This window comes from Neodiprion fabricii, chromosome 3, assembly GCF_021155785.1.
Source record: "Neodiprion fabricii isolate iyNeoFabr1 chromosome 3, iyNeoFabr1.1, whole genome shotgun sequence".
In the NCBI taxonomy this organism is placed as follows: domain Eukaryota; kingdom Metazoa; phylum Arthropoda; class Insecta; order Hymenoptera; family Diprionidae; genus Neodiprion; species Neodiprion fabricii.
In genome coordinates, this window is record NC_060241.1 from 19,760,602 (window position 1) to 19,782,013 (window position 21,412).

At 45.3% G+C, this 21,412-nt stretch overlaps 1 protein-coding gene and 1 long non-coding RNA gene across 3 annotated transcripts in view; one reads left to right on the forward strand and one right to left on the reverse strand.

Annotated features, from left to right (window-relative positions):
- Positions 1–659: 659 nt before the first annotated feature.
- The window catches only part of LOC124177497 (zinc finger homeobox protein 4), a 207,884-nt gene continuing 187,131 nt past the window's right edge, over positions 660–21,412 (forward strand). For both annotated transcript variants that reach the window (XM_046559908.1, XM_046559906.1), the window contains exon 1: positions 660–1,163. The gene's annotated coding sequence lies outside the window, so the exon portion shown is untranslated. The remainder of the gene's footprint in view (positions 1,164–21,412) is intronic.
- LOC124177498 lies at positions 18,559–19,521 on the reverse strand. The gene is made up of 3 exons (XR_006869620.1): positions 19,465–19,521; positions 19,076–19,161; positions 18,559–18,742 (listed from the first exon to the last, which is right to left on the reverse strand). It is a non-coding gene; the product is annotated as an uncharacterized LOC124177498 (long non-coding RNA).

The following is a 21,412-nucleotide window of genomic DNA, read 5'->3' on the forward strand; positions in this document are numbered from 1 at the left end:
AGAAACGAGGGTGAAACGGTGCGATGAAAGCCGGAGGGTGGAGCGGTGCCGCAGGTGGACGTCGAAATACGCGTAATTAAGGAAAACCTGTAAAATATGTAGAAAATATTGATCAGGGGTTTGCGCGTGCCGGGCGGGCAGCCATGTTCACCCCTGACTGACGAGAGCGTCGCGAGGCGGTAAGAGCGCAAACTAGGCCAGGGGCTCTCGTTACACCGATTCGACGCAGACGTGAAATCAGCCGAGAATCCGTCCGAGACTCTCGCATCCACCGCGTTTCCAATGCCGAACGAGTTTCGTTTGCCGATGCATCGAGAACCGTTGGATCGGGAATCGAAACGGCCGACGACGAGGTTCGTCCGCGTCTGCGACGCGAGGCCGCTGAGAAACGGATGAGTTTTTTGAACGCAGGAAAGATTCGGGCAGGCGAAGACGAGCGTTCGTTCTTCGAACGCGTTCGCGGCCGCGTTTGAATTTCGAACGCGAGTTGACGGCGGCGGTGTCAGAGCAGTCAGCTGTTCTGCGCGCAAACACGTGCGCGGGGGTAGCGTGCATGGGATGCGGGGGAGTGTGTGTTGGCGCGTGGTCGCGTGCGTGCTTCGGAAATGTGTGTGTGCGCGGTGAAACGAGGGAGGCAAGTCAGTAGTCGAGGCGCGGCGGAGTGGCGAGCAGCCATTTTCTCTTTTCCGCGTTCCCGAGGAAAACGGATTTAAGAACGCGGAGCGTCGAGGCTTCGGAAGACCGCGGGGGTTTCGTCGAGAGTGCGAGGAGTTCCGTGACCGGCGAAAGCTTAGGACCGGAAGTCGCGGGCCCGATCGTACGTCCGTGACAAAAAATAAGAAAGAAAACAAACACCGGACCACGGAGTGCGCGACGCAGTTTTGAAACGCTCGGAGTAGAATCGCGCGGCCAACTGTCAATCCCGTGTGATGCGAGCTTTTCGAAGGGCAAGCTCGCGCTGCGCTTTACGTGCGGTTTCCTCGCATGCTGTACCTACCCTCTGCACGGTGTTTCGGTGCGGATAGCGCCGTGGCGCTCAACGGGTTTTACGTGTAACAAGTAAAATACCCCACGCTGCAGTGTTGTGCGCGTTGAGTCTCGCTGCGGGAAGAGGGAAAGGTGCGGGGGAGCGGAGAGGAGGATCGCAGCTCAACGAGCACGAGGTGAGGGCCGCACTCTGCGCAGGACCGCTCGAAATTCACCGCCCGCTTTGCATACCCGGCACATCCAACCCCTTGTCCAATCTCAAAATGGGTCCATCGCGCCTCCCAGAATCCAACCCCCATCGCCGAATCGTCGCCCGGCAATTAGTCCGCGTATTTTCCTCGGGCTCGATTCGCGCCGCGGGGGAAAATCCGCGGCGCGTTTTGCGTTTGTACGCGCCGCAATGCCGCGAGGGGTCGAGTTGTTGGCTCGCAACCGGCGCATATCTTCGTTTATGACACCTAAATATAATCTTAATGACGCCCTTATGAGCGCCGGGCGCTGGTTACAAACGGATCACAAAATCCGGAGGTTACTTATATCCGTGCCGTGATGCACCTCGAGAGCCGAGGCGACCCTGCAACTCGCAGCGACTCGCAGCATCCCTTCGCGCTTTGATGTGGACCCGTTGACGCGATGTTCCAGTTTGTGTGTTTTCAGGCCATCAACCGAAACGGGTTCGACTCGAATCTGTTTCTTTTCTTTTCCCGCTGCGCCGACCGTTTGATCACGAACTTTACTAGCCGGTCGCGAGAGCCGCGACTGAGAATTGATGTATCAGAAGAATCGGAGCCGCGGAGGATCGGAGGCGTGCGGGGAGGCCGTAAAACTTATTAGCCCAACTTCCGAGGTGGTTCTAATTATTTATAGAGCTTTGTTTACAGCACGGAAAAAAAATCAAGACCGCCACCGAATTCTTTTAGGAAATAGTTACGCTCCTATCCCCGCGATACCGGGTTGAAAAAGGAAACCCCCGAACACTCCGCGGCTATTTATATTTATGTAATACACTGGACCAGCGGCGTGGAATTCCGTTGATTTCAATCAGATACCTACACCAAGCCGCACGGCGCGTGGGATAATTTTTTTGCCAGAGAAAAATCATCTCTCCGTGAACGATCGTTGAAACGTTTCCCGATCTTTCAAGATTAACATTCGGACACTGAAATTCACCAGGAATTTTCCGGCCTGTAACGAACGCGTGCCGAGCTGCCAGATTGACGTCTCTGAATAGTCAGTCAGAGCGGACAGCGGGATGAGAGGATCCGTTTAACCTTGTAAAAACGTCAAAAGCGTCGTTGAGGGGGGGGGGGGGGAGGGGGAAAAGCTTTGACGGTCCATCCACGGCACGCATGTGCGATGCGTGTCGTAAGTATAGCCGTGCAGCTATTAACCCGAGATTACAAGGAATCCTCTCTCTCCTCGTAGTTTTTCGGCCCCCTTTCTCTTTCCCTTCGAGCAACATCTTCCTGGGCCAGCAACGTGCTTCGCTCGCTTGCCTCGCGAGGTGTTTGCCTCGCTGTTACACAAGAATACGGTTTTTCGGTGCCTTGCAGTGACATTTGCGTGCGGCAGACGCACGACGTGGACACGCCACACGCCACACAACAATTAACCCAACAAATCCCCCGACCCCTGCCCCTTCCACCCCCCCGTCGAAAGGTGGTCCGCGGTGGGGGGAGGGCTCCAGCCAGGGGTGTAAACCTGTCATTATCGTGATTATTATTCCTACGGCGCCTAATCACAAGCTGTCAGTCTTTTTCTCCTTTTATTATTATTTTTCTACGAATATTATCCCGCGCTCTCTCTCTCTCTCTCTCTCTTTATTCGTGTAAAGCTCCAGCCTTCTTTTTGTTCACCGCGACGTTGAACAAAGCGCCCAGCTTTAATCCCTCCACCCTCTCCTCTATTCCTGCACTCGTTCAGTCAAATTACACGAGGGCTCTCGATCGATCCAGCCTTCTGAATGATCGGCGAACCCGTGCAGGTGGGCGTCTATATATCATTCCCGTGTTCTCCTTCATTTCTGATCCCCGCGGACATTTTTTTTTTTTTTTTTTTTTTTATTTTTCATCTTTCGTTCTCCGCTTTTCCACACCGTCAGAAAAATCTTTGCATTTCTTGTAATACAACGATTAAGTTCCGATGCTGAAATTCTTCAGTAATCAAATGTAGTGATTTTTTTTTCAACCAAACTAGGGTCTCCTTTTTCAAGCTTACTCCCGATATCGTACCATGTGACGGTGAAAGGCGCCACAGTCATTCGATATAATTTCTCGACATATGCACGTTCACATATTCAGCGGACAGCAAGCTGACCGCAGTCCATGCTTCTTTTCGTGGTGAAATTGACGAGGGATTCGGAACAGTCTCATTGAATGTAGACGTTCGATTGAGAGTGGATTAAAACGTCTGCACTATAGATCCGTAGAGCTTGAAGGTTTACAGCCAGAGTCACAGCGAACGTTTGTAGCCGGTATAAAATCCGGACGAATGCGTACCTGTACATTTGTCATCCGACTATACCAGTCGCAAAGTTTAAAAAGAAAACGACTAATCATTGCGGTGCGGTATTATTTTAGATTCTAAAATTGAACCTACAAATCGAGTCAATCATAGAGACAGAAACACGCTTCAGCATGGAGATAAAAGCTCGTCTCGTTGAACCGAAATGAATTGTTTAAAGGAAACTATGATCTTACGGTATCTGTCCGTGCTATGTAGCGTGGATTTGTTTTTCTCCTTATTTTGACCGTATGTGATGCATATATAACGCGGCGCGTCGGGGGCGACGTGTTAGACGAGGAGGACCGAGTGTTCGGTTACAAATTGAGAGCAAAAGGGAGGAATGAAGCAGAAGCAGAAGCAGAAGGAGGGCGTGATGAGAAGGGAACGGGGGGGGGGGGGGGTGGAGAGGTGAAATATAAAATAACGCCGTGCAGACTATATAGTCTAATTTTAGCCGATCTACACTCCGCTACCTCACATCGCTCCTTTCGCTCCCCTCGTCCAGGATTATAATTAGATACAGAAATACCCGCGGACTGGCATCCACCCACTCACGCCATCCGACTTGTAAGCTCTCTCGACCGCTCAAGAAGAGAAGAGAAGAGAAGAGAAGAGAGCGAGCCACGCAGTTAGTTAGCGCAGCAGCGCACTTTCCAGCATGCGTTATTATTCACGACTTTTCACCGACTTGCGCTCCACTTTTCCTTCCACCCACGATTAATCCCTCGCTTTTACGGCGCACTCGTGTACTTTAAGGTAATTGCTTTCAGATCGGACGACGATCGTGATTTGCTTTTCTTTTGTTTTGATCGAACAATTCCCAATCATCGGTTTTTCCCCAGAAAAAAATCCTCCCGAAGCATAAGATATTTCGTCCAAGTCTAACAGTGGCCACACCGTGTGACTCTTTTCCATTTAAACGGTACGTCATTGGGTAAACTTATCCCAGTTTCTTCACGGAATTTTACAAAATAATTGCGTAGGTACTGCGATGCGTGCTTTGTTTTAATACAAATAATAATACGTTTGTTTTTGGAAACCTTGGAAGGTCAGCTTCAGGAATCCGCTGTTTTGAAAAAAAGTTACAAAAAGTCCGGATCTTGATAAGGGCTTCAGGCTGTTCGTACTCGAAAAAAAAAAACAGCATTACCGTTTTTAAATATGGCAAGATGTACAAGGTCGTACATACTCACGATTGTTTTACAAAAATTGCGCTCATTAAAATTTATCCAACCCGTTATTTGAGAGCAAAAAATTCTAGTAAACTTGAGACTTGGTGAGAATTTTTAAACGCAGCAGGACGCGTTACGTTCGAACCGTGTTCGAGATGAAAAAAGACGTTACCATGACGTGAAAAAGTCGTTTCCACATTGACTGAAACGCAGACAAGCGATGCGGCCGGCTATCGATCTACCCCGACTCCAAAAATATAATCCGACATTATTAACGGCGGCGCTGACGGTGCAGGATGAATATTTATTTCACGGCGTGGTTAAATAATTAATTAAGAAGGGCACCGCGACTGGGCAGCTGCTGCTGGCCTAGGCCGACTAGCTGGCTGGCTCGATCGCTCCCTGACGACGGGAATCGTCTAGTCTAATAGACCGGGGCGGGGAGGGGAGGAAGGGGGACCCTAATGTAGGAGAGGTAATTATTATACGAACCCAATCGATACTTCGACGAGGAACTCGGTGGAAAAAACACACCAGAATTCTCCCCCTACCCCCGCGTGCAAACGGGGACCCACGTGTGTGGGCCCTGCACACCGGATTAGAACCGCATATTCCGTGCTCGCATAAACAGGGGGAAATTTCTCCCCTGCGTCGTTGGCGATGTTAAAAAATGTCTCCTTCGTTCCGTTCGCTTCATATATGATATTTTATCGAACGGCGAATTTTGGTCGCGAAAAATTTCACTTATTTTTAGAATTAATCGACAGAATATGCCATTGATATGAGCATCGTTGCATTAACGGACTTGATGTTAACAATGTCGTAAGAAAATGTGATACGAGTTACTGTTTAAGGTAATCATAGTTGTCAATGCCATGTTTTTCCTGTCAAATAAGGACTTGACATCAATTCATCCTCGTTCCAAAACATCGAATTATCCCAATGGTTACAATGAAATATAATGCTTGTGACTATAATCAAAAAGAATCGCAGCACGTAGGTATGAAATTTTTTGGTTACAGCTTAAAATGTCATTTTCATTTTGTACCCAGAACGATATTTTCTGTTACGATGGAAAATAACAGTATAAATTGAAGACTACTCTACAACAACTACTGCTAAGAATTTATCTGTCTGTTCTTGGAATTAGGATTCAAAAATAGTTAACAAGGAGCTTCAAATTGGAAGGCAATGAAATATTCAAAACAGAAATATCATTGAATAAATGTTTCTCTCTTTTACGGCTGATCCGTCACAATTTCGAATCAGTCAATTTGAATATTGGTTATTTTCGTTGAATCAATCATCGTTTTTCAGTGGTGATGACTGATATTTATAAAATCATTAAATAAATTCCGTGATCGTTTTGTCTCCTTGTGTTTTTTCATTGAAAGAATGTTAAATATGCAACAACCAGTCCTGGTGACTCAGGTTCTTGAAATTTCTAAGAATTTCATGCAACACCTGCTTGGCACTCGCTACTTTATCCTATTTTTCAGTGCCAGATCAGTATCGAATGAACTTTTTTTACAAACGAACACTTATTTTGTTTGTGGGCCAAGTTTTATTCTACCAAACTGTAATAAATTAGCTTTTTCTTAATAATTCAAACCATTCGATTTACCGACAATTGCCAAGTAACGCTCAAACTTGTTCGATGTAACCCGGAGGTTTGTGCTTTCGACAAGATTCATCGTTAAGAAATCATAAAATTGAATCTTTTCTGCCGTTAAGCTAAGGAGACATGGAAAAAATGTTATAAAACGTAATAATTATTCTGAATTATTGTCCGATCAAAGACCGCGTGTCTGTTTCTTGGTTTTCCCATATTTCTTGAATTATTATCGATGCTCGGCGCGTCGGGTGGTGAATTTTATAACAGCCGCCCGCGCTTTGAATTATACGGTCACGACTCATCGTCGAAGATCAGATTCGACCCGAGGCCGGAGAACAGCTTGCGAGTGGTTGCTGAGCGTGCAAACTATTAATAATAATGATAATTACGAATTATTTTTAAATGCTTCGGCTCAGGTTAAATTCGGTCTCTGACGATGAGCTCATTGCTCTTGCCACACCGCAGGCTCCTCCTCGAGGTATTATATCCGTTCCTGCCCGCTTTATAGGTGTAACGCATATTTATTTGGACGCAGTAGATTCGACATCGCGTATTTACGCTACACGCCGTACTTTGTACCTACCTAATCGGACTTGAGGTGTGAAAAATATATGGCAACCGACCGAAGTAAGGGGAGAAATAAGAAACGGATCATCATTTTGATTATGTAATAATTTACGATCGCGATCCGATAACGGTTCACGAATCTAATTTTTTCACCTGCCAATTTTATTATTTCAGTTTCATCCTGTTATTGCGTATTCAATACGGAATAGCAAGTCGAGAAGAAATTTGCAAGCATCTGACGGTGCGAGAGATAAATATAAACCAAGGTACAAAGTTTTATACTCGATCCAAAACTTATCTGTCACGAATAAGTTACAATTATTGAGACAATTTTTCTTGGATATTTGAAAAAAAATTCTCCTCGTATTCTAAATTCAAAGCCGACTAGTTCTGAAGACGATTATTGCCAGTTTAATTGAGATAACTGATCGAGAGTGCAGAATCTGAACAATGAATTATTGCTGTTAATACGTAGAATTTATCTATTCTCAAATGCTTATGTCCGAGTATTAATAAATGGTACTAGAAACATGGTTCTGAACCCGCCAGCGAGAATCTAGCTATAATGCTGTGTTACGAAATAAATTTAATCTAGGACAACGCACGATCTATAATACGGCGCTAAACTTTGATGAATAAAGAAATAGCGGGGCAAGGAAATTGGGGTAAAAGCGACTCGTAGCTTTACGCGCACGACGAATAAAGAGAAATAAAAAAAAAAAAAAATGATCAAATAAAAAGAAAAACGTATTCGAACCGGTTCTTCAATATCCTGATAGCAAAGTACAGGTAGAGGGTATAACCGGGAAATGAATTCTCCTCCCAAAAGTCGACTCTATCCGAGATGGTACTTTGCATCCTAGGTCTTCATTTGTGAAAGTACCTACCTACGTACATACGTACGTACACCGCAGTCCCGAGAAAGAGACGCGGGGGCGAGGAGCGCAATGCGGAGCGAGAGAGAGTAAGAGAGAGAGAGAGGGAGAGGAATAGCAGCGAGCACCTTCTTCCCAGTCCCACAAGTAAGGCGAGTGATTGCCGGTTGAAAGATCAGCGAAGCGCGACGCCCGGTCTGCGGGTCTCTCGCTCCGTTCGCCCTGAAGACGGACCGGAGGAATCATGGTCTCTAATTTTTCCATGGCGCGTATATGCCTTCGCAACGTGTAGCTGGTCATTAACTTCGAGAATTAATCACAATCGTCTCTATTAACGGGGGTTAATTGCTGTTATCCGCGCGCGCGCCCGTCCAGTTGGACTGGACGAGGGAACGCGGGAACGGAACGGATGCGTCTGCAGGGGAACCCCGCATCCGGCCAAGGAAGAGAGACTGCCGGGCGTTTATCGACTGGCCGCAGCGCCGCCTCGCCGTCTTCGACGTCCCTTTCCTCCCGACTAAAGGACGACGGTTTCCTTCGCCCCGCAACGGATGGACGACGACCGGCGGCGGGCACCGGTCGGCATGGGAATTCCGGCTGAAACAAAGGGCAAAACCTGTTGTACAGCGTCGCCTCGCAAATATCGGCTCTCGCGGTCTCGCACCCCAGCGGATCCTCGTCCGCGTCCGCCCCTCGAACCCCTCGAGGACGAACAGTTGGACCGTTTTTTGCCCGTCAAACCACCCCATTGTCTGCGGGCGATCGCGCGCAGGGGATGCGAGTCGCCGATTTTGGGGCCTCTTTCACGCTTCTTCTGTCCGGGAGAGGAGGAGGACGCGGTGGATGGCAGGATATACGGGACCGCAGAGGACCGTTGGACGAGGCGTGATCAATTAATTAAGCAATTCCTCCACCGAGCCGCGACTCGGGAGGGGGACCGAGGCTGGGAACCAAATTCAGCCTCGTTTCAGGATGATTCGGCATCACCGTCCGAGTCAAAAGTTAGGAAAAGGGGGACGCAAAGTCGCCGGCAATCTTCGTAGCGCCAAGAACGGAGAACGCGAACGCGACTACATCCCTTGTATGTGACGGAAATCAGCTTGGCGATGAGCAGATTCGAATAAAAGAGGCTAAGACAATATAACAATTTTAGGTGATACTTGAGGGTAGGTAAAAATGATTAGACACTCGTGCTTTTCATCCGATTCCGACGTTATCGAGCACGTTTTGACCACTCACCGGATTCCCACGAATTTCTTGAAATATGTTTACGGAATCTTGCATTCGTGGTACAGTTACGAGACGGAAATGCTATTGCTGACGAACATTTCTTGTACTGTATAATCTACACTAAATTATTTTTAACCCATTCTGGTGATAACTATGAGTGAAATTTTATCTGCGTGGTTATTTACGAAAAGCTTAGAATTTAAAAGTAAAAACCCTAGAGTTTAATCAGTTTTAAAGTATTAACCATAAAACCTCTCCTCAAATTACTCGCGAGTAACGTCGCTCGAGATTTTCAAAACAGTCTCGTTTTCTTCTTTTTTTTTTGAGGTTTTCATTCAGACGGTGGGACCCATTCATCTTCAAGCTTGGCGGGATCGTACAATCCAAGCCCTGCAGCGGCATCATTGACCGTGTATAATTACCTAATGAGACAATAATCGCTGTCCGTCTTGCACGACACGACGCTAGTGCACTCTAGACGCATGACGAATGGTTCCGGTTCAGAAAAAAAACGTCCTGAAGCTGATGAAGAAAACAAAAAAAAAACTATCGCAAAGCAACATCGCCCCAATTGGCAAATGCTTTCGTCCGAATACTTACAAGCCTCAATAATAATGATACTTCACAAAACAGTTTTTTCTAACACATGCGTGGACATTTAAATTTCGAAGCCTGCGTAGCGTGCATAAATTGCCACGTTTCTGAACAGTGCGATAATACGACTGTTGCGCATGTGCTCGGTTCAACTTTTCAATTTTACACACTAAGGCTTTCTTGGCGCATGCGCACCTTCGATAACCTAATTTCACGCATCGCAAGTGACGTCGTTGGTCTGAGTTCAACCCGAAGCTTGCGCGTTTAGGTTAGGTTTCACTAAGCCTGTGCCTCTGTAGCTCTTGAAAACCCTTCTTTCAAATTACTATCCCATATTCGGTTGCTTCTAAAATCAAACTCTCCTTCACAGATGTCGGAAAAAAAGCGTGCGGATGGACAATATATACCAACTCTTGCGTCTACAGCGCCCGCCTTAGCTCACGCCGCAAACTCCTCACTAGTCGGAAATCACCAACTTTCCGCACTTGTAAAACAATACAGGTGCCATTCCCCAACGAACCGCCGCAGCTTTGCAGTTCGCCACCCAAAGTCGAGGCTCTGAATAATAGAGAGATCACGCGTTTCGCAGACATGTACACTGCCTCTCGGGCACTGAGACGTAGGACACAGCTGGTGCACGATTCGAAGACTGACCGCGTTGCGACGATACTCGCCACATGCATGCCGGCTTGTGGAAGAAAGTATACGCTGACATATAGCTGCGGTATCGACCGGCTAGCTGTGCAGGCTCTATGTGATTACATAGATTGGGTCACGCAATGAACGTACGCGCCTCCACCTCCACCTCCACCCCCCGCCCCCGGGCACACCGAGATCCTCCGTTCTTCTGATTATTTTACCGCCCTGATTGTGTGCGTGTGTATTTTTCGGTCGGGACGCGGAGGTAAGAAGAGATTCGCCATCGCCCCCCTTTCCTGATTATAATTAAAAGGTTATCCCCGTTGTTATTACCCGCTTCCACTTATTTTCACATTCAGCCTTATCGCGGCCGACTTCTTTCCGCTGTTTTTCTCTCTCTTTTGCGTGCCGCAGATTCAACCCCCCCTCCCCCTCACAACGAGGAGAGTCGGATCGCCAGAGCTAACGTAGGGGGGGGGGGGGGGGGGGAAAGCTTAGAAACGAATTCAATCGAAAGCGGGAATTATAATAACGGTTGTAGTTTGGCTGTCGTGTTAGCGGTCATTTGCCCCGTTCCCCCTCGCCCCTCGCCGCTCTCCTTATACGCTGGCTCCTTCTCTCGCCCCCCAGACATATGATTACCAAACGCACAACGACAATTCATTGTGCTTCCTGACAGCGTGTAATTTACCCCCGTGACGGACGCCGGTACACGGCTTCGAATAATTCATTTTCTTTAAGAAATTATCCAATTTTGCATTCGCTGATCGTGATACCTGCTACGTCTTGCCCACCTCGCGTTGAGCGAAAATTTTTTTGTTGCCTTTATAATGCGTATGTGAATCGGCTGCGGGAACCTTAACAACGAACGAGACAAAATTCGACGTTTAGATCGGTAGGGTTGTTGCAAAATTCTTCTCGTTTTGCCTTTCCCTCGGAACAATTCGTTCCGCATCTTGACATTGAACACAACTCGAAATCCGCCGGCCTTGAGGGCAAAGTTTTTAATGATACGTTCGAATAAACTCGTCATGTTTCTCTTTCGACGTATTCTCCTTAGCTTGTCTCCAACTTTGAGGATGAAAAATGAAAAGGTCAAACGTGGAAACGATCAAAAGCAATGATAAGACGTTCGCAACCGAAGATCTCAAGATATTGAGAAAGTTTGCGACAATGACGAATTTCTTAAGAAACTGTAAAACGAAAGTTTGACATATTTCCGAGCTGATATAATAATCAGATACATGGACCGATCTATCAACTTTCGACCAGCCTTTTGGTGCAGAAATTTCTCGTTGGCTGCGAATTGAATTTACGTTGATGGTCTACATCATGATACGAAAATCATACAATTTTTATACCCTTTGGTCTGAACGTTTGCACTAAACGCGTTAATCGATCTTAACACGCTTCTGGTTTAAACCTCTGTCTTGAAATTCTTAGGCCTTCCTGATATTAGAGTAAATAATTGCCTAATGTGTTTTTGTGTAAAAATGCCTGATCCTTCCGAATATCAAATTCTTTTTAAGATATATCCTCAAGAAAACGTTCTTTTTTTACATTTTCACTCCGGTATACGCAAAGACCAAATAAAATTCCAAATCCCTGGAATGCTCGTACAGATTTAATTACGCTTATATTTTCATCCCTATCGCACGAAAAGCAAAAAAAGACAAATAATTTCTTGGTCTTTTGCATGTACAGAACGGCAAGTGTTGAAAGAACGTGTTTTTTTTTCGCAGTTCCTAAGATTCTTCCTTAGAATGAATTTCATGTTAAGAAGTACCAAGCTCTGTTCTTTGTAAAAATTCGACTGTAGAGGTTCGATTCGAAAACGTAATCAAATTGAAGAACAAATTTCTGATAAATCGTAAGATCCAACGAACTGGAAACGAGAGGATCTTCGTATCGCAGTTCAAACTATAACAACTATCTCCAATTTCGAGTCGAATCGAAATTTGTAGCTTAAAAAATTTGCCGAAGGTTGAGGATACAATGTAATGAGAAAAAAAAAACGTTCCAGACCGAAAGGTACAGAGGCGAAGAGAGAGAGAGAGAGAGAGAAAGAGAGGAGGAAAGTGGATAGTAGGTACGTATCTACACATAACGAAGGACGAGGGGGGGGATAGCGAGGAGACGTGATAGTTACTCCGGCGGTCAGTGCGGAAGAAAGGAATTAGCTAGACGGAGCCCGCGTCTCATCTAGGTCACGACGACGCCGCTGGTTGTGGGGGTGTTTCATCGACGAACGCATACGCGGAACCACCCTCATTACTGGCGGCAGCCGGGCAGCGGCCGGGGGTTGAGCGGGGCTGAACGGGGGCTGCAGCAAAAGAGGCGGGCGTTAATTAAGAACAGACTCGCCACCAACGCGGCCCCGGCAGAGCCGGGCTGGTAAGGAGCACTGACCACCGTGCCCAGCCGGACCTGGAGGAGCGGGACTTTCCTCCCGAGGAGGAAGCGAGAGGGCGAACCGGGCGAGACGAGGACGCCGCCGGAATATCAGCTAAGCCCTGCGTATTATGCTATATTGGACCGGATCCCGGGATCCTTCGTCAGGGTGTCAGGGCTTGCCCTCGACGCCCGGATTTCAACGCTAAAATGACGGAAGACACCCGGATTACGTAATTGGCGCCGTACTCCCGGCGCTTTGTGTCCCAGGAACCCCTTCATCTCGGTCTTCGTCGAGGGTTGAGCGCCGCTGCTCGAACGACGGGGAGGAGATGCGGAGCCTCGGATGAATCCGCAAATTAAACAAACACCTTATTGACGCGGTGATCCCGCTTCGCGCGCCGCGACGTATCCGCCGACAAATAAGTCGGCTCCGAGACTTAACGAATATTGCCATCGATATCCGGACCCAGAAGTCACCCTTCCGAACGGGGGGGGGGGGAGGGGGAGTCCGGGATCGGGGATCTGTAATTGTGATGAAGACTCGGTCTGAAAGACGCTCTTCCTCCCACCCCCGACCCCTCCCTCTCCGACGGCCGCCAAGTTCAGAGATTTTTTACACCCGTCGATAGCATCGGTGCAAAGCGGAAAACCCGCGACGCGAAGTGTCCACAGCGGTTCTCGTCGTTGTAAGCCATCCCATGCTGCAAGCTCTGGTGGGGAATCTCTTAACCCCCAGGGGCGGCGGCGGCGGTGGCCGCGGCGGAGGATGAGGCCAGACTGCAGAGGCGTACGACAGGGTAGATAAATTAGTGCGGGTAATGAAGACTGAGCTCTGCGCCTGATTAAACAAACACAGGGAAACACAAATAAGCGAGAAGGAAAGGAGGAATTGCTGGTATAACGAAACCGACGGAGAAAGAGTGCGAGGAGAGGGTGAAAGGGGGAGGGAAGGAGAGCAGTCGTCGGAAAGCGGGGGAGGCGAGGGGCACTCCGTAATTCTTCTCTGGACACACACACACACACACACGTTCCATCCTCTCTCTGCTCTGCCTTCGTCTCTAATTAACTGAGCCAGGTTTAGTTGCACACAGACCAACGTTCCACCATATCTCTCTCTCTCTCTCTCTTTTACTTTCTTACGTACCCCCGATCGTCCTTCCGACGATTCAAATTTTGAGTCATATTATACTCACACTCTCACTGTCGGGGAATCGTCCGCGGCTATATAATGATCTGAACTTGGAATTGAAGCTTTCGGTTTTTAAGATCAGCGTGGATCCCCGGTGACCGAAAGGGTACTTTCGAGTCTGAGAAAGCTAATGTTTGACAATTAGCGAACGACGAAGAATCGTTCGCTAATTGAATGAGCTTAACTTAGACGAGCCGTTGATCGAAGTTTGATTATCGCAGTTTTCCGGTACCTTTTGATTGAACTGAATTATCTGGCTCCTCGGATCAGTGTAATACCCAGCGATCAAAGAGGTGTCGTCGAATCGAAAATCTTTGAGAAATGGTCCGACCGATCCATTTTGGTACTCCGGCTAGTGAACCCGTGCGAGATTAAGTGTATAACGTATAATAACGTGAGAGGTACAAGCGACTGAAATACCTTCGGTGTGACTTTCGATCTGGGTTAAAGGATTCTAAATACAGTAAGTGGTTACAGTTCGATGTCACTAGAGTAGCTGGTGTAAAGAGCCGACGGTGAGTCAAGGCGTTGATTCCTGCAACCGCTGGAATGCCACGGTATTATGTTCCCGTTCATCGTTGCGGTGTCTTACGCCTGCCTACAGAGATCAGGTAGAGGAACACGACTCGCGTAGGTGTGAATTAATTTCTTCTTGGCGACGAAGTGAATAGACCCGATCGTTGCATAGAGTGTACGGACCACTGTCCGGGGGCCGTGTATTTTTATTTATAAATTTGTTTTTAAGAACACGGGCTGACAATGAATTAGTAGCAGCGCACAGCGGACATCGGACGAGGTTCGGGCCGACTGTAGAGAGAGAGACAGAGAGAGAGAGAGAGAGAGAGAGAGAGAGAAGATCGGGGGGGAGAGGGGCGATCGACTTTGCAAGGGTACGAGACCGAGTGAAAAAATACATTCGGTAATAATTATTATTGGTAAATCCTCGGACGTCTTGCCTGGTAACCCGGGGATAAAGGCGAACTTGCGTGCTCGATCACCTGCGACTTAGAACCATCCGATCGCCTCTGTATATTATAGAGATCTTCGCCGCGGCGTCGCGACGCTCGAGAGAGAGAGATAGAGAGAGAGAGAGAATTGCAACTTTCTCGTCGTTGGGCACATTACACGTATATACGTATAATCGGTCGCAGCAAGGACGCTCAAGTTTAAATAAAAATAAGAATCTTCTTATACGCGCACCATCACTAATTATAGAAACGTGGCGCAACGCGAACCCACCGTGTATTTAGGCGGAAAAGAGAGAAGGGGAGAGGCGTAATGTACGTGACTCTTACTGATCTCGCATTCGTCCGTGCATACAGTCGCAGCCGTTATTCCAATTACTCACGAAACTCGGACGCAATTACAATGTAGCTAATACGTATTCGTGTAATTGTATACCGCTGACGATCCAACGACCACCCGTACAATTACAAAGAGAAAAATTTCTCGTTGTTGTTACTACGCGGTGTTACTTGAGTATAATCATTTTCAACCGTCGCCGAACAATGTGATTCTGGGTAAAAAATAGAAACCAGTTTTGTCACTGCATTAACCAGAATATCTGGTTGATAGATATGCGCGATTACACTATTCTTTTCTATTATGCTCACTTGTAGTGCATTTTACAATTTACAATTATTGCGATATTTTGCTGTCAGTAGAGCAAAATAACGATGTTGAAAAATGGAATGAATCAAACAGGTGGACTTAATGTTACAATAACCGGAAAAGGTAGGGAAGGCAACTGTAATCGCACCGAATACTTACTTTGTGCTACATTTCATCGTAATTCTAACAATATGTAAACCGTTACTGTAATTATTCCGATTTTACTAGAATTTTTTTAACAACTGTAACGAATGAAATTTTCCATTTGCTGTACAGCCTTACTCTGTCTGCTGCTTTTACATCGAGTGCCGCTGGCGAGGAGCGGGGGCGAGGGCAAGTTAATCTTGTACGAATTTTCACTTAATCTTATTCTGTTTTGTTTACTCATTCCTTCTCCCAGACATGTAAAATTTCTGCAATATTTATTGACAGCATGAATCGACCCGTATATGTGTCAAAAATAATATTACTGAAAATTCTTGATCCTCAAATGTATTAAAAAAAAAAATTTACACAGTACGATATTTATTATTCACCGAAAAAAAAGGAGAAGTTAACACAGGTAGAGAAGGAAACTTGAAAATATTCAATTCATGTCGAACAAGGTTAATCTTTGAATCGTATACTGCTTTTGCGTTTTATTTGAAAAAATATTCGCGACTCGCCCTCCAGTCTTGAACCTTTTACTTTTCAAGGAGCAGCTGACTTTGCTCAGATTTATCGCTAGACTATCTCTATGTAATGGAATTTTTGTTTTTATACATTTTTGTATCAGGCTCTCAAGTACAAAAATTCAAGCGGTCTCAGTTGCGTCTTCAAACGCTTTTCAGCGTCTGTTCGCCGAACGATTGAGAAGCAGTTTGCTCTTATTCTCGAGAATAATAATTCAGATAAAGTCCTACTTTCAGTTTTACCCATAATACATTTATTCCTTGACACGGAATCACAAGAATGACATATAATTATAGCGCAGTCAGTCGAGCAAGATTTACTTAACTTCAATCGTATAACGATTATCTGTTGCGTCGAGCTCGAATTTCCTTATAATAGCGTATACGTTGTTAGTCTGTTACACAACGACAAAGTGAAGAGAGTTGCAATCGTAATACTCAGAGTGAATGATTTTGACGACTTCATTTTTAAAGCCCGTCTATTTGTTGCCTCGGTCCGTTTCTTATCTCGATTTCACCCGACTTCACATCCCTATGAATAAAAGAATCCGTTGTAACCATAGCGTATCAAATATCAATTCTCATAAAAAGTCCGTTCAAAAACCATGCAGTGGAGGGAAACCGTCGACGAAGCAGGCATGCGTCGCCGTTGGGGGTTGGTCTCCGTCGAGATTAGCATATCGACGTAAAAGAATGATTGAAATACAAACGGGCGGGATCGGAATCAATTAATCAGCGAGAGCGGAGCGGGGAGGGGAGCACGTGGGATCGATTGAAAGGTCGACACGCGTCGCCGTCCTAGTAGAAGGTACACAGCTGGCCGAAGCCTACGGACATGATCGTGAGTAGGTACAAATCCGGAGGAAGGAAGGAAGGAAGGAAGGAAGGAAGGAAGGAAGTGACGTAACGGGTCAGCACATCAGCGGCAGCTGCGTCGCGTTCCGCGTTGCGGTGAAAACCGCGATTAGCGATTCGATTGATCGGCCGTTTGAGTCAATGCATGGTGGAATACAGGTCGATGGGCGCCGCCGCATGCAGAGAGAGCGTAATTATTCCGCATGGGAACCGGACTAATTACCGATCACGATACACCGAGTGCATTGTCGTTCCATCGTCGCTACCTCGTCAGCGGCGTCAACGTCGATACGTACGCTGAGAAAAATGTCATTTGTTACGGTAACTAGAAAAATTCAGTAAAACAGGTATCGTTAAAAAAAACTGTTCGAACATCGTTGGGATTGCGAAAAACGAGGTACGCGTCAACATTTTGCGCTATCGTCGATCCTTTTTTGGTTATTGCAACGCAAAATCAGTTTCTGGGGTCTACTCTACTTTTTTAGTTAAACAAGGCTTTAACGTCAATTTATTCTTGCACAAGTATTAAATTTTCGCAACAGTTGGAAGAAAATATAGCAACAGTGATCGTAATGAGAAAGAATAGTAACGGATACCAGACTTTCGGGTAACGGCTAGAAAACTAATTTTCATTTTTTACCTAGAACTATATTTTTCTATTGTGGTAAAAAATGAAAATAGTTGAGGACCGAGCGGTAACCGGAACTAAAAATTTCTATCGGTGTAGACGCACAGTTTCTGCAGCACCTGCACACGCGTGTCGATCGACACACGCACGCTGCGGGGCAGGAGCGGCGTGGGTCGTTTCGTGGGTGTTGGTACAATGGACCCGATTCCGTCCCTCTTAAATCCCGGTCGATTTCTACCGCCACCGTAACCGGACTCTCTGCCATGCAGCCGACTTTTGTCTCGATAAATCAATTTCATCTATTTCATAACGACGCCTGCGATCGCCGTATTGCCCGCCTGTTCTCACCTATAAAACCCCCCGATCTTACACCAGATTGAATGACTTTTGGTAGAGGTAATGCGGATGAAATGAACGTGGCTCTTAGAGGATACATACGTTACGGAATTCGACACCTTGTTGAATTTTATCGGGAGATTCTTTGAAATCCAGCTTCGCTTCGGACCGTGGAAAATCGTGTACGTTGTAAGAAAAATCACTACGAAAACCGCCTGATGACAGTTTAACACTATCTCGTGTCAGTCTCGCTGTCATCCGATGTCAATCCAACACCATAATCTGATACCAATCTGAGTCTACAATCGCTCTCGAATCAAGGGGTTCATAAATACCTGGAAATTAACTTTTGTAAAAAGAGAAATAATTCTTTCTACGGATTTTTACCAATTTTCATTTTGTTAAATTTCTGGTTAAATTCAACGAGGGTACGATTCCCATATACTTTGGTGCCATGTCTTTTATAACACTCAGAAAAATTTCGATTTCTTTAGTTGTAAAAATAAAATGGTGATGAAACGAATATTGTTACAATAGCCGCAAGAAAATTTAGAACAAATAGTCATCATGTTTACTGTGATTATAGTTGTCAATAAAATATTTCCTGATTATTACAGCTTTAAATAGATTCGTTTATCTACATTTCTTCGGTGAAGTAAGGCCCTAACATCAATTTAATATTACACCAATATCAAATTATCGCAATAGTTACAAAAATATATAGTACGAGTGACCACATTCAAAATAAATGTAGTTTCACTGGATAACACAAATTATTGTTTTGACCGCTGCTTTGTTGAATCAAATAACATTTCCTTCGCCACAGTTTATAAATTTAAATCATTGTAAATATCCGTCTAATCACCCAGCCTCGCTAGAATTAAGGGAATACAATGTTGAAAAACAAACACAGACACACCCAAGTCGGAAGACGATAAGAACATAATATAATATACATTCATGCACGACACACCTTCTGAACCATAATAGTCTAGAGACCCTACGGACAAGAAAATTAAATATCAATACAAAAAAAAAATACGAAATTCCCGAAACTACATTCTCCAGTTACGATAAAAAACGCAGATATTCAAGGACTACGTATATTAATCACAACTTGTTTAAGACAAGGGTTTGGCTCGGATTAATCGTTTGAAGGACCAAACTGAGTCTGCGGGAAGAAAATAAATATTTGAAAATTAATTACCATAACTCAGGTAAGATGGGAGAAGTAATTGGAATCGGACGAATAATCGTGGTGTTGTAACGTGAGTAGTTCTGTATCGGAAGAATCTGAAAAGTAAACAAACAGAGTTAATTCGTTGTTGATTGAGGAGGTTTGTCCAGAGATGTAGGCACAATTTGGTTATTTTCAAACGTGAGTATACAACATATCCAGACTCAAAGGAAGCGATAAATGTAATGCGATCCGTGATTGTAAACGAACGAGTCGTTTGGATAAAATAGCGCAAACTAGGCGCTGCGGAAAATATTGGACGAACTAGGCGCAATCAAGTACAGCGCGTGAATTAAATGCTCTCAAGAAGGTTGCACGAACTCGGTGCGGTAAAGTAAACAAGGGTACTCATGGTCTACCTGTTATTCAACCAAGATACGGGGTCTTTCGATACTCGGCCTGATGTCAACTCGGCGCTGGTCGGACTAGCAGTGAGCGTCGCTCCGCGGTGGCGCTTTCATAAGAAGTGGTTGCTCGTGTTATCGGTGACGTCACTATTCTAGCAATAGCGACCGACAGATAATCTCATCCCTTGCCGAATTACACTCTCAGGTGATCGTTTATTCCTTGTAGGCGGAAGTGAATTCGATAGCGTAAATTTGTACGCACGGAAATTTATTAGTTTAATCACAATAAAAGAAAACATATAACTGTAAGGTTACTAAACAAGTTGTCAATAAAACATTTCTTGATTATCACAACCTTAAATAGATTTGTTTATCTACATTTGTTCAGTAAAGTATTAAGGCCCTAACATCAATTTAATGTTGCATCAATATCAAATTATCGCAACAGTTACAAGAATGTATAGTACGAGTGACCACATCTAAAATAATAGTCTCCCATGAAGTTTTAAAAAATTGTTAAATTTACCAAATATGGTGAAAGAAACGTTTTGTTAGTTCAAATAAATGTAGTTTCACTATATAACACAAATTATTGTGTTGACCACTAGTTTGTTGAATCAAATAACATTTCCTTGGCCATATTTTATAAATTTAAATCATTGTAAATATCCGTCTAATCACCCAGCCTCGCTAGAATTAAGGGAATACAATGTTGAAAAACAAACACAGACACACCCAAGTCGGAAGACGATAAGAACATAATATATACATTCATGCACGACACACTTTCTGAACCATAATAGTCTAGCGACCCTACGGACAAGAAAATTAAATATAAATACAAAAAAAAAAGAAACGAAATTCCCGAAACTACATTCTCCAGTTACGATAAAAAAACGCAGGTATTCAAGGACTACGTATATTAATCACAACTGATAATTCGTCTCAGTGTATAAAAAAGCACTAGCGTTATAACGATGGCCAGGTACTTTTCATCGAGTTAAAAACATTTGCATATTATTGTTAAACTCAATCCCCGGTAAAATTCTAACTATTGCTAACACGCGGCGCGTTGCACCCACGCCGTGAACGTTTCCGTGCGCAAAATTAGTGTGAAGGCGAGGGGGGGAAATGAGACGGTGCAGAGTCCATGGCGAGGGCCCAGAGGCGACGCGAAATCACTCAGAGTCCTCGGATTTGCTTTATTTTTGCCCCGCTGGAAAGTAAGTCCCTGTCCTGGCGCGCAGCACTCTCGAGGTACTCACTGCGGGCATTTCGATGCATACTAAACGACCGTTTAAAGTTCCCTAACACTGACCGAGGAGAGCAGTGCGTATAACTTGGATGTAACAGACCTCGGGCCAGCCGAGACTCGCACCTCTGACATTGAGTTAGTTACTTTTACTTATATTTATTCATCTATTTGTTTGCTTATTTTTCGTTCAAGTCATTTACACGTTGCCTTTCGCCGTTTTCGACTTCTCCCCCCGTCTCCTTACGGGGAGTGATTAGATTCGCTGAACAAACACGCGCACGGTTGGTTCGGTATGGCTGATTCCGCAGTCGCTTCTTTGGTCGAGTTTCAATTTATCGTCGCCAATCAATGGAATTCAATTTTTCACGTTTGCCAAAAATTCTGTCCGCAAAAATTTTTTCGATTTACGCCAGAGGAGCTTCTTTACGATTCTTGAAGGAGGTTACAGACCGAAACGATTGAGATGAGACCGACGATAATCGTGTCGAGTATTTGGCTTAACCAGTTCGTAAGAAGCGGCGCACAAAGCTTGTTGATATTAGAAAAATGAACCGAGAAGAGCGGGTATCGGGAAAGAAATGGCTGTCGAAAAAGCGTGGATATGTATATCTGCTGCAGATGTCAAACGGATGCGGCGAAAAAAGCTGGTGCTATAGCCGGTGATTAATAGTTGATACAAATACCCAGCGATTTAAATATTCGGTG